Below are 11,128 nucleotides of genomic sequence, written 5' to 3'. Positions count from 1 at the left end.
GCTGCGGTTGGGTGCGTGTTTCCTGGGCTGGAGGTGGGGGCCCTTTTTTTGCCATCTCTTTTTTTCTTTTTTTTTTTTTTAAGATTTATTTATTGAGAGAGGGAGAGAGCGAGCATGGGGGGAGGGGCAGGGAAAGAGGGTCTTCAGCAGACTCCTCGCAGAGCCCCACAGGAGGCTCCACGTGGGGTTGGAGGCAGGGTTTGAGTCGGGGCTCCATCTCACCATGGGAGATCAGGACCTAAGCTGAAACTGAGAGTCAGATGCTTAACCAACTGTGCCACCCAGGCCCCCCCACTTTTGCCATCTTTATTGAGGGCTTTGAGGGGCTTTTACAGAGACAGGGAAATTCCTTCCTTTTTTTTTTTTTAAGATTTTATTTTTAAGTAATCTCTGCACCCAACATGGGGCTCAAACTCACAACCAGGAGATCCAAGAGTCACATGCTCTACTGATTGAGCCATCCAGGCACCCCCAAGACAGGGAAATTCCACTCAGAGTCGTGCCTGCTGTGTGTCCCTGGAGTGAATTCTTTGAGAACTGTGTGTGGGTCTCTTTTTGATACTGGGCCTCAATCTGGTGGACTGCAGCCTTATCTTGGTTAATTAAAGCTAAAGAAGGCCACAGGTAGAAGCGGAACATGAGTGCCCGGAGGCAGTGCTATTCTCTTGGCCCCAAATGTTTGGCTGGCCCTGCCCCGCATTCTCTACCCAGGGTTGGGGAAAGCTATGTTCTTGGGAATCCCTGCTATATACACTTGGGGGAGATAAAGGGTGGCCACAGGGCTTTGGAAAGTAGTAACAAGGCTGGAGCTGACTCAGCTTCTCCTGCCCATCCTCCATGTCCCCAGAAACCTGAGGGCATCGAAGAAGCCTAGAAGAGGTGAGGGCCAGTTCTCAAGCCAAGAATCCTTCCAGGAAGAAATCTCATTACTTGCCAGCTGGAGCTGGGATCCTTGGCAGCTTCCAGGAATACAGGGCAGAGTGGGCAGGAGGCTGGCCTGGTATTTAAGTTTCCCTTCCAGACCAAGTCTGTCCCATTGTGTAGGAGGCCTGAGGTGCTAGGTTCCCTGACCCCAGCTCCCTGATGGTGCATACTCATGGCTGGAGCAATTCTTAGGGGCCTATTAGCATCTGTCTACTCTGTGAGAGGCCTTGAGCTGGTCACAGCAATGCAGATTGTCGGTTTAAGAGACAGAGATGTAAGCCAAAAATTGTAACATGGTGTTATGTTATATAATGTGGACAAGCGTGGGACTCTATGAGAGCACAGGGAAGGATACTCAACCCACCCAGGAGCTTAGGAAAAGTGAAAAAACTGAGTTGGGAAGGGTAAGTAGGAGTCAGCTCAATTGACTTGCTTTGTATGTGAGCCAGGGAGGGTGTTGGTGACTCTTTGCCTGGGAGAGTGAATGGATAGACTATTGAATGCAAGCACTACCGTCAGCCCTGACTTGAGCCTTTTATGAATTGGTCAGACACTACCACCCATTGGGTATTTGGGTACAATAGACTTGATGTCCTGGAATTCCCAAGCCTTGGCTTCCCTCTCAACTTCTGATCCTCCCAGTCAAGGACAGGGAAGTATCTTCTATACCCAGTATAGCTATCAGGCCTCGGGTGGGGTTGAGGTCTAACCTGCTCCACTCCTTCTCCCTCTGAGGGTCTCCCAGGTTACCCATCAACACTGCTCCTGGAACCAGTGGAATTCCAGCAATCTCCTGACATTAGTCCAATTCTCTCTTTTCCATTCTAGCCCTCAATGACCAACACTGTTGATCTCTGCCCTTTCCCATGATACCAGACTCCTCAGCCCGGAGCACGGGGAACCAAGCCACATTTTCTAGCTAAGGGCACATCCCCGTGAGCCTCCTCGCAAAATTGCCAGGTCCTGATGAGACAATATTTGTATTGACACACCTTTTCCCAGCCCCACCTACCCCTCCCCATCTCACTCTGGGCCCAAGAACACAAGTCCATGCCTGTTACACATTCTTAATAATTTCTCACCACAGACTACCAAGGCAGTGGGCGGGGGGGCAGCCCAAGGGGAGGGACAACATGGCAAGAATTAAATAGGAAAGAAGGAGTAAAAAGACTCTGTTCCTTTAAAGCAGAAAATCTCCTATGTTACTATTACAATGCCTCAGAATCAGATTCCCAGGCCCCCTTCCTAAGGCATCTTATTCTTTTTTTTTTTTTTTAAAGATTTATTTATTTATTTATTTGACAGAGAGGCAGAGAGCACAGGTAGGCAGAGGGGCAGGCAGAGGGAAAGGGAGAAGCAGGCTTTCTGCCGAGCAGGGAGCCCGATGCGGGGCTCGATCCCAGGATTCTGGGATCATGACCTGAGCCGAAGGCAGTCGCTTAACTGACTGAGCCACCCAGGCGTAGGGCATCTTATTCTTGAGGTCTGGGATAGGGGCCTGGAATCTGGTCTTGATAATGACCATGCCAGGCAATTCTGATGCAGAAGTCTTGTTGAGAAATTCTGCAAAGATTGCTAGCTAATTTTTATTAGTCCTGTCACCAGGGTTCCTTTGGATTCTGCCACTAGAAACTCAAGTATCTCTGCATAGCTGAAATAGAGCAAGACTCAAAAATTGCCCCATTTTACAGACCTATAGTATTAAAAAAAAAAAAAAAAAAAAAAGGAAAGTGTTCATTTTAAATCCTGCTCCTGTGAGGGAAATCTGAAACCAAGGGCATAGGGCAGTGCTGATAAAAGCTCTATCATTATCAAGGCTGAGGTTTCGGAAAAGACCCAGATAGTGTTGAACAACTGACTGTTCCTGGGGACATTGTCTAGGGCTTCGGGGATGTGGAGGATGGAGAGGGGTGGGGTAGAAGAGGAGAGGGGGTAGGGAAACTTGGCCAGCCAAGGCTAGGTTTAGATTCTGAAGGAAAAAAAAGAACCAGGTTTTAAGGACCCTCGACCCTTCTTCCTAGTACCTGAGAGATACTCTTTTGAATCTCAAGAATGTTGAGCCTCATCTTTTTGGAAAGATTCTAAGCACTCAGAAAGACATAGCTTAGCCTGGTTGTCAGGCTGGGTTTTAGATGTGCTTCCTTCTACCTCCCTCCCCCTGGAACCTCCAAACCCAGGGAGAAATGGAGTCAGGAATGGGTACTATAGGGACGCCTGGGTGGCTCAGTCGGTTAAGCATCTGCCTTCGGCTCAGGTCATGATCCCAGGGTCCTGGGATTGAGTCCCACATCGGGCTTCTTGCCCTGCTGAGCAAGGAGCCTGCTTCTCCCTCTGCCTGCTGCTCCCCCTGCCTGTGCAGTCTCTGTCTCTCTCTCCGACAAATAAATAAATAAATAAAATCTTAAAAAAAAAAAAAAAAAAGGAATGGGTATTATAGGGTCAGAGGTAGTTCCTGAAACATCCTCTGCTCTCCCCATCCCTGCTGTTTTCCTGGTTTAGCCACACTTGGTGTAGTTTGCGAGGGGAAGACTGAGCAGAATGAGATCTCAGTGGCCCTAAGGGAAATGAGGCCAAGACTAAAAGAATCAGGCGTTGAGCAAATAAGGTTTCAACATTTTACCCGTAAGCCTCCAGGTGCTAATAAGATTTTTGTGCCCAAATAGCAAATCTAGACCTCCACTGTAGTGATTTTTCTTCCCAGATCCCTCTTCCCATTACTAGAACTTAGGAAAGCCTTTTGAGGCAAAGCTTACTGGAGAAGTTCTCTTAGGTTGGGGCGCCTGGGTGGCTCAGTCATTAGGCGTCTGCCTTCGGCTCAGGTCATGATCCCAGGGTCCTGGGATCCAGCCCCGCATCAGGATCCCTGCTTGGTGGGGAGCCTGCTTCTCCCTCTCCCACTCCCCTTGCTTGTGTTCTCTCTTTGGCTGTCTCTCTCTCTGTCAAATAAATAAATAAAATCTTAAAAAAAAAAAAAAAAAGAAGTTATCTTAGGTCAAATTGGCAGCTTGGCTCCTCATTTGCAAGAAAATCTATTTCATCTCTCTTTTCGGGAGCTCTCTCCAACAAGCCCATTCTCCTCAGTGCTTAGGTTGTTTATTATTATTATTATTATTATAGCTTTAGTGAGGTACAACTGATGTCGAATAAACTGTACAATTTGATGAATCTCGATATATGTGTTCACAGGTGAAACTGTAGACACAATTAAGATAATGAACATATCCATCACTTCCAAAGCTTTCCTTGTGCCCCTTGGAAATCTTTCCTTCTTCCATCCTTGTCCCTGGGGCAACCACTGATCTGCTTCCTCTCACTATATAGATCAGTTTCCACTTTCTGGAGTTTCATATAAATTTAATAATTCAGTATGTACACCTTTTGGTCTGGTTTTTAACTTAGCATCATTATCTTGAGATGCATCGATGTTGTTGCTTGTATACATAGTCCACTCCTTTTTATTTCTGAGGAGTATTTCACTCTATGACTATAGCACAATTTCCTCACCCTTTTACCTGTGGATGGACATTGGGGTTGGTTCCCTTTGGGGCTATTATAAATAAAGCTGTCGTGAACATCTGAGTATAAGTCTTTGTGTGGATGTGTTCCCATTTACTCCAAAGCTCCCCATTCTGGCTCCTTTTTCCCACCATGTCCCCAATTACTCACCTCCCTTTTGCTAGAAACAATAATCACCCATCTTCCCCCAAACTCATACAGTTAAGGGCCAGCCTCCTAAAAGATCTGCTTCATTTAATTTTTCCTCACATAAACAGAGCCAGCCCCTTCATCATTTTTATTGCCCTATTTCAAACTCCTTCCCACTTGTTTGTACCTTCCTGGTAATGAGACATCTAAGGCTAAGCAAGGTATGCTGTTGTTATTTATTCAGCTTGGCAAATGTACATGAGTCCTTGGTGATACTTTTCTAAGGTACCTGGTAGTGGGTGGGCTACATACTGATGAGGCACTTTGACCTCAAACAGAGGAAGGGGCTAAGCTCAAATGGTGTGGGAGGCTGCCTTGGGATACAGGTCTTGAGAGGTTATCTGTCCACCTTAGCACTATCATCTGTGGGTTCTTCCCTGGATGGGTTTTCTGGAACACAGGCCCCACTCACTCACTAGTTGTCAAAAACCTTATCCTACTGAATTCCCAACTCTCAGTTCTGAGGTAGTTTTTTTTTTAAGATTTTACTTATTTATTTGAGAGACAGGGAGAGAGAAAGCACGAGGAAGGGGAGAGGCAGAGGGAGAGAGAGATGCAGGCTCCCCACTGAGCAAGGAGCCCGATGTGGAACTCGATGGGATCATGACCTGAGCCAAAGGCAGATGCTTAACCAACTGAGCCACCCAGACACCCCAGTTCTGAGGTAATGTTGTAAGTACAACTTCTCTCTCTCTTCTTTGGGTGCAGGGAGCCTGGAACTGCAGGGCAGCCTGAGAGTGGAAAGGGCAGCTAAGGCTCTGTGTTCTCAACTGTGATAACCCGGCACTTGTTGCCTGCCTGGGTGTAGGTCGGGGTTGGGGTGAGGGGAGATGACTTTACTCTTTTCCAGATAGACAATAACAAGTGTTGGTGAGAATATGGAAGAATTGGAACCCTCCTACCTTGCTGGTGGACATGTAAAAATATACCACTTTGGGAAATAGTTTAGCTGTTTCTTAGAGAGTTAAACATACATTCACCATATGACCCAGCAATTCCATTCCTGGGTATGTACCCAGGAGAAATGAAAACACGTTTGTACAAAGATATGAATATAAATGTTCATAGCAGCATTATTCATAATAGCCCAAAGTGGAAACAATCCAGATGTCTATTCAACCAGTGAATGGATAAACAAGACGTGGTATATTCAAACAATGAAATACTATTCCACAATAAGGAACAAAATACAGATGTGTGCTCCAACATAGATAAACCTCAAAGACATTATGATTAAAAAGTTTTGTGCATACTGTATGATTGTATTTTTATGAAGTGTCCAGAAAAAACCAAATCTATAGAGACAGCAGATTAGTAGAGACTGGGGTAAGGGTAAGTATTGACTGCAAATCAGCTTGCTATTTTGAGGATGGTGGGGTATCCTAAAACTGGATTGTGATGTTCCAACAACTATAAATTTACTAAAAGTCATTGAGTTGTACAAATGGATGAATTTCATGGTATATAATTATACCTCAATAAAGCTTTTTTAAAATTCCTGTACTTCAATAAGTCTAGATTTTAAAATTCTTTTCTCTTTGAGTGCCCATTCTCTAGGTGGGCTACGCAATGTTAATTCTACCCTACAGATATGTCCTCCAACCTTTTTTTTTTTTTAAAGATTTTATTTATTTATTTGATAGAGAAAGACACAGCGAGAGAGGGAACACAAGCAGGGGGAGTGGGAGAGGGAGAAGCAGGCTTCCCGATGAGCAGGGAGCCCGACGTGGGGCTCGATCCCAGGACCCTGGGATCATGACCTGAGCCGAAGGCAGACGCTTAACAACTGAACCACCCAGGAGCCCCTATGTCCTCCATCCTTGAGGGTGAACCTCTTGGGTCCTCTCTCCTGCTAGCTGCCCTGGCCTGTGCTCTAACCAGACCCTCTGCTCAGAGGACATAGCCCTCTAAGATTGTGGTGCTGATTTGCAAGCTGGAGGCCGAAGAGCTGGCCCTAAGGTAGGAGGGGTGGAGGTCCTCCTGACTCTCGCTTAGGGATTCATTTTGAAGGAAGGGACTTTAAAAATCTGGGGAGGAAAATGGGTGGAAATGAGTCTATCCTGAAGTGTCTTCTCCTATCCCTGTGAGCCACGTAAATCAGTCTGCCTACCTGGGTTAGAGTGCCTCCTCACTTTCCAAACAAATCCAGAAGTCAAGTTTCCACACAACCAGTAATGGGTGTCTTCCTCAGAGAAAATTTCAGCACTTTCCCAAACTCATTTCTCCTCAGAACCAACTTCTCACCCCAGAACATTTTCAGATCCAATAACCAGACTCCTGAGAACCAAACTGTTCTTCCTTTATTCAACAAATGAGTGGAGCATCTACTGTGGGTGAGTTGATCCAGGCCATTTGGAGGGGGTCTGGGAGAAAGACAGAAAAATCCATCCCAGTCTGCCACTCACCTTTGAGTCTATTTTTTTTTAAAGACTGTATTTATTTATTTATTGTAGATAGAGTGAGTGGGGGAGGGGAGGAGCAGACGGAGAGGGACAAGCGGAGTCTATGTGGGGCTCCACGCAGGGCTCGATCTCACAACCCTGAGATCATGACCTGAGCGGAAATCAAGAGTCACACGCTTAACTGACTGAGCCATGCAGGTGCCCCAACTCTGAACCTCTTTAGAGTCAGCTGTGAGTTTTCCCAAACTGGCTTCTCAGAGACGGTGAATCTCCTCTGGCTGCCTTATCACACCCATTTTCAGTCATCTCAACGCCAACATCTCCAACTGTGTTCTCAGAACCACCTATTTATTACTCTCAGGTCCACTTGACTTGTAAACCTTCTCAAATCAGTGATCAGCAGTACCTTGGGAGTATTCCTAACCTCTCCTGCTGAGCAGGGAGCCCATATACTGTGTCTTTTAAAAAGGGGGGTAATTAAGAGGGTGCTTGGCTGGTTCAGTCAGTAAGGCATGTGACTTTTGATCTCAGGGTTGTGACTTTGAGGCCTACTTTGGGTGTAGAGATCACTTAAAAATAAAATCTTAAAAAAAAAAGTAAAGAAAAAGAAAACCATTCTATTTATGAAAGTAAAAGAAAAAAATAAGACTAAGCACATAATTTCTAGAATCTGGCGTGATGTGGGGGTATTCATGAAGGTCCCCTGATAGAGTATTCTCTCTCCCTGCAGGGATCTGCCCCTTCAGCTGTAAGGTGTTACAGCAGAGTGCTTAAGAATAAAGAAAGGTTTTCTAGAGACTCGGGTTTCTAGGTTTTTTGCTGCTGGGGCTAGCAGATAGAAGCACCGGAGAGCTGCTGCTGACTTCTAAATTTGAGGGCTGTAGGTCTTTCTAAAAATCAGGAAGGATTGTTATTTTGTTAACTTGCTGAGCTTCCTCAACTATGTCTTAGAGAACTCTTGAGTTCTTGACCCATCATTGAATTATCTCTATCCCCATTTCCAATACACAATTCAAACATGCCACTAGGCTCCAAGCCTTTCTCTTAAATTTCTTTCTTCTGCTTATTGCTGAGTTGATATTAACCAGGGGGTCTTGTTGGTAATTCTTGGATCGACTGCTTGCTTTGTGGGGTCCCCACTTATTAGGCACATAAAAGGAAGAGCACAAGTGTGGGTAACTTTCTTGGGGCCACACTCAGCACTGGGCCATCCAAAGTCTATGCTGTTCCTTCAGCCCCAGTCTCTTATCCAAAAAACATTTTTTAAGAAGACTTTATTTATTTGAGAGAGAGAGCACGAGAGGGGAGAGGGTCCGAGGGAGAAGCCGACTCAGGGGAGCCTGATGCGGGACTTGATCCTGGGACTCTGGGGTCATCTCCTGAGCAAAAGGCAGTTGTTTAACCAACTGAGCCACCCAGGCACTCTCTAAAAAACATTTTGTTAAAATACCTGCTTTATTGTTAGACCTTGAGCATGCAGAGATAAACTAGATAGAGTCACAGGGGCAGCATAGAATTGGGTGTGAGAAAGATTTGGACATAAATAAGTACCTTACAGTGTGAAATATTAGGGGTGCATATGGAACAGGGAATGACTAATTCTTCTTTTTTTTAATTTATTTTATTTTACTTATTTATTTGAGAGAGAGAGAATGAGAAACAGCATGAGAGGGGAGAGGGTCAGAGGGAGAAGCAAGCTCCCTGGTGAGCTGGGAGCCCGATGCGGGACTCGATCCCGGGACTCCAGGATCATGACCTGAGCAGAAGGCAGTCGCTTAACCAACTGAGCCACCCAGGCGCCCCGGGAATGACTAATCTGTCAAGGAGAAGATGTAGGAAAAAGGTGTGGAAGAAAGACTGGGAGTTCACAGAAAGATTTGCAGGCAAGGATTTAAAGGCAAGGAGGTCAGTGTGTTCAGAAACCAATGAATTAATGGTAGTGTGGCCAGGAAGCAAGGAGAGGAGGGGCAGGGAACATAGCTGGAAAGGCAGGTCAGGGCCAGATTTGGAAGCCTGTACTTTTCCTAGAGGCAACAAGGACTCAAGTGTTTTTAGGGGGAAGACCAACAACTTAGTATGACAGTGTTTCTGGGGTGTTTCAAAGGCCATACTACTTACTGCCTTGCTGGGAGGGTACTGGTGCCCTTGTTCCACTTGCAATTTAGTTATTGCAATAATAACAATAATAATAACAATAATTTGAGCTGGTCACTTGAGATTTTACACATGCTCTTTAATTTCGGCTTTTAATAAAGTATGAGTCATCTCAAGCCCAACTATTCGATTCAGTCCATTTTCCTTCAAATCAGTTAGAACTTGTAACTATGCTCCAATTTAATGGGTAATCAAAGCCTCATATATATCTTTTAAGATTTTATTTATTTATTTATTTTTAAAGATTTTATTTATTTGTAAGAGAGAGAGCTAGGGAGAGAGGAAGAGAGAGAGGGAGAAGCAGACTCCATGCTGAGCAGGAAGCCCGGTGCAGGACTCAGTCCCAGGACTCTGGGATCATGACCTCAGCCAAAGGCAGACGCTTAACCGACTGAGCCACCCAGGCGCCCCGAGATTTTATTTTTTTAAGTAATCTCTACACCCAGTGTGGGCCTCGGACTCACGACCCCGAGATCAAGAGGTGCATGCTCTCCTGACGGAGCCACCCACGTGCCCCACAAACCTGGTAAACACTAATCTACTTTCTCTTTCTGTAGATTTGCCTGTTCTGGACATTTCATATAAATGGAATCATACAATATTGTAGCCTTTTCTATCTGGCTCTATTCACTTAGCATAATGTTTGTAAGGCTCATCCATGTTCCAGTATGCTTCAGGACTTCATTCTGTTTTGAGGCTGAATAATATTCCATTGTATGGATATACCACCTTTTTGTTTACCCATTCATCAGTTGATGCACATTTGGATTGTTCCACTTTGGCTATTACAAATAATGCTGCTGCTATGAACATATGTATAGATTTCTATGTGGACATGTTTTCACTTGTCTTGGGTGGTCCCTTTTTGTGATGTTAAAATTAATTGGTGCTTTCAAGTATTAATGGGATTAGGAAGTTCCTTTAGTCTTTCACCTAATAGAATCCCTGATGATTGATGATCCTTGTCCAAATCCATTATCTCACAGAGGTTACAAAATGGTGATTTTATAATTCTGTCATTCCATTTCATTTATTAGCCAGAATCTAACAATAAAGAATTTAGACTAAATGACATTTGTTAAGGGGTGCCTGGCTGGCTCAGTCAGTAGAGCACGTGGCTCTTCATCTTGGGGTTATATGAGTTTGAGCCCCACGTTAGGGGTGGAGTTTCCTTAATTAAAAAAAAATCATACTTGTTTAAAAAAAAGGGCAGGATAAATAATTGCCTGTTTTGTTTCTTTTATCAAATAATGATATTTCGGTTTTTTTAATATTTTATTTATTTGAGAGAGAGAGAGTGAGAGAGAGAGCGTGAGAGGAGAGAGGGTCAGAGGGAGAAGCAGACTCCCTGCCGAGCAGGGAGTCCGACGCGGGACTCGATCCCGGGACTCCAGGATCATGACCTGAGCCGAAGGCAGTCGCTTAACCAACTGAGCCACCCAGGCGCCCAAATAATGATATTTTGTACTTTCCTATATGGAACCCTAATAAATTCTGGGTCCCTACATGGTCAAGACTCTAGGTGGAGTTACAAATAGAGAATTATAATCCTGGAGCCAGAAAATAAAAATTTTATTCCAATTTCTACTTGAGGAATTATAGGGGATCCATTTAATGCCCCATAGTGATACTTCACAAAATTCCTCCTACTTCTCCTTTTCCAGCCCATTTCTTTCCCTTCTCCTTTCCTTCCTTGTTCTTTATTATATAGATCAATTTAGCCTCTCTGCTCCAATTTTTCCCTCTCCCAGCCTCTCGGGCTCTACATCTCATTCTCTCTCTCTAACCAGCTGCACCCCCTCCTCCTTCCCCAGCATTTCTGATTCTACATTAAAAAAGATCCAGGAGGGCGCCTGGGTGGTTCAGTTGGTTAAGCGACTGCCTTCGGCTCAGGTGATGGTCCTGGAGTCCCGGGATCGAGTCCCGCATCGGGCTCCCTGCTC

The sequence above is a fragment of the Callorhinus ursinus genome, unplaced genomic scaffold (genome assembly GCF_003265705.2).
Source record: "Callorhinus ursinus isolate GAN/ISIS: 27379988/994484 unplaced genomic scaffold, GSC_fseal_2.0 scaffold83, whole genome shotgun sequence".
In the NCBI taxonomy this organism is placed as follows: Eukaryota; Metazoa; Chordata; class Mammalia; order Carnivora; family Otariidae; genus Callorhinus; species Callorhinus ursinus.
The sequence above is the reverse complement of the archived record's forward strand: the minus strand, read 5'-3'. Positions refer to the sequence as shown.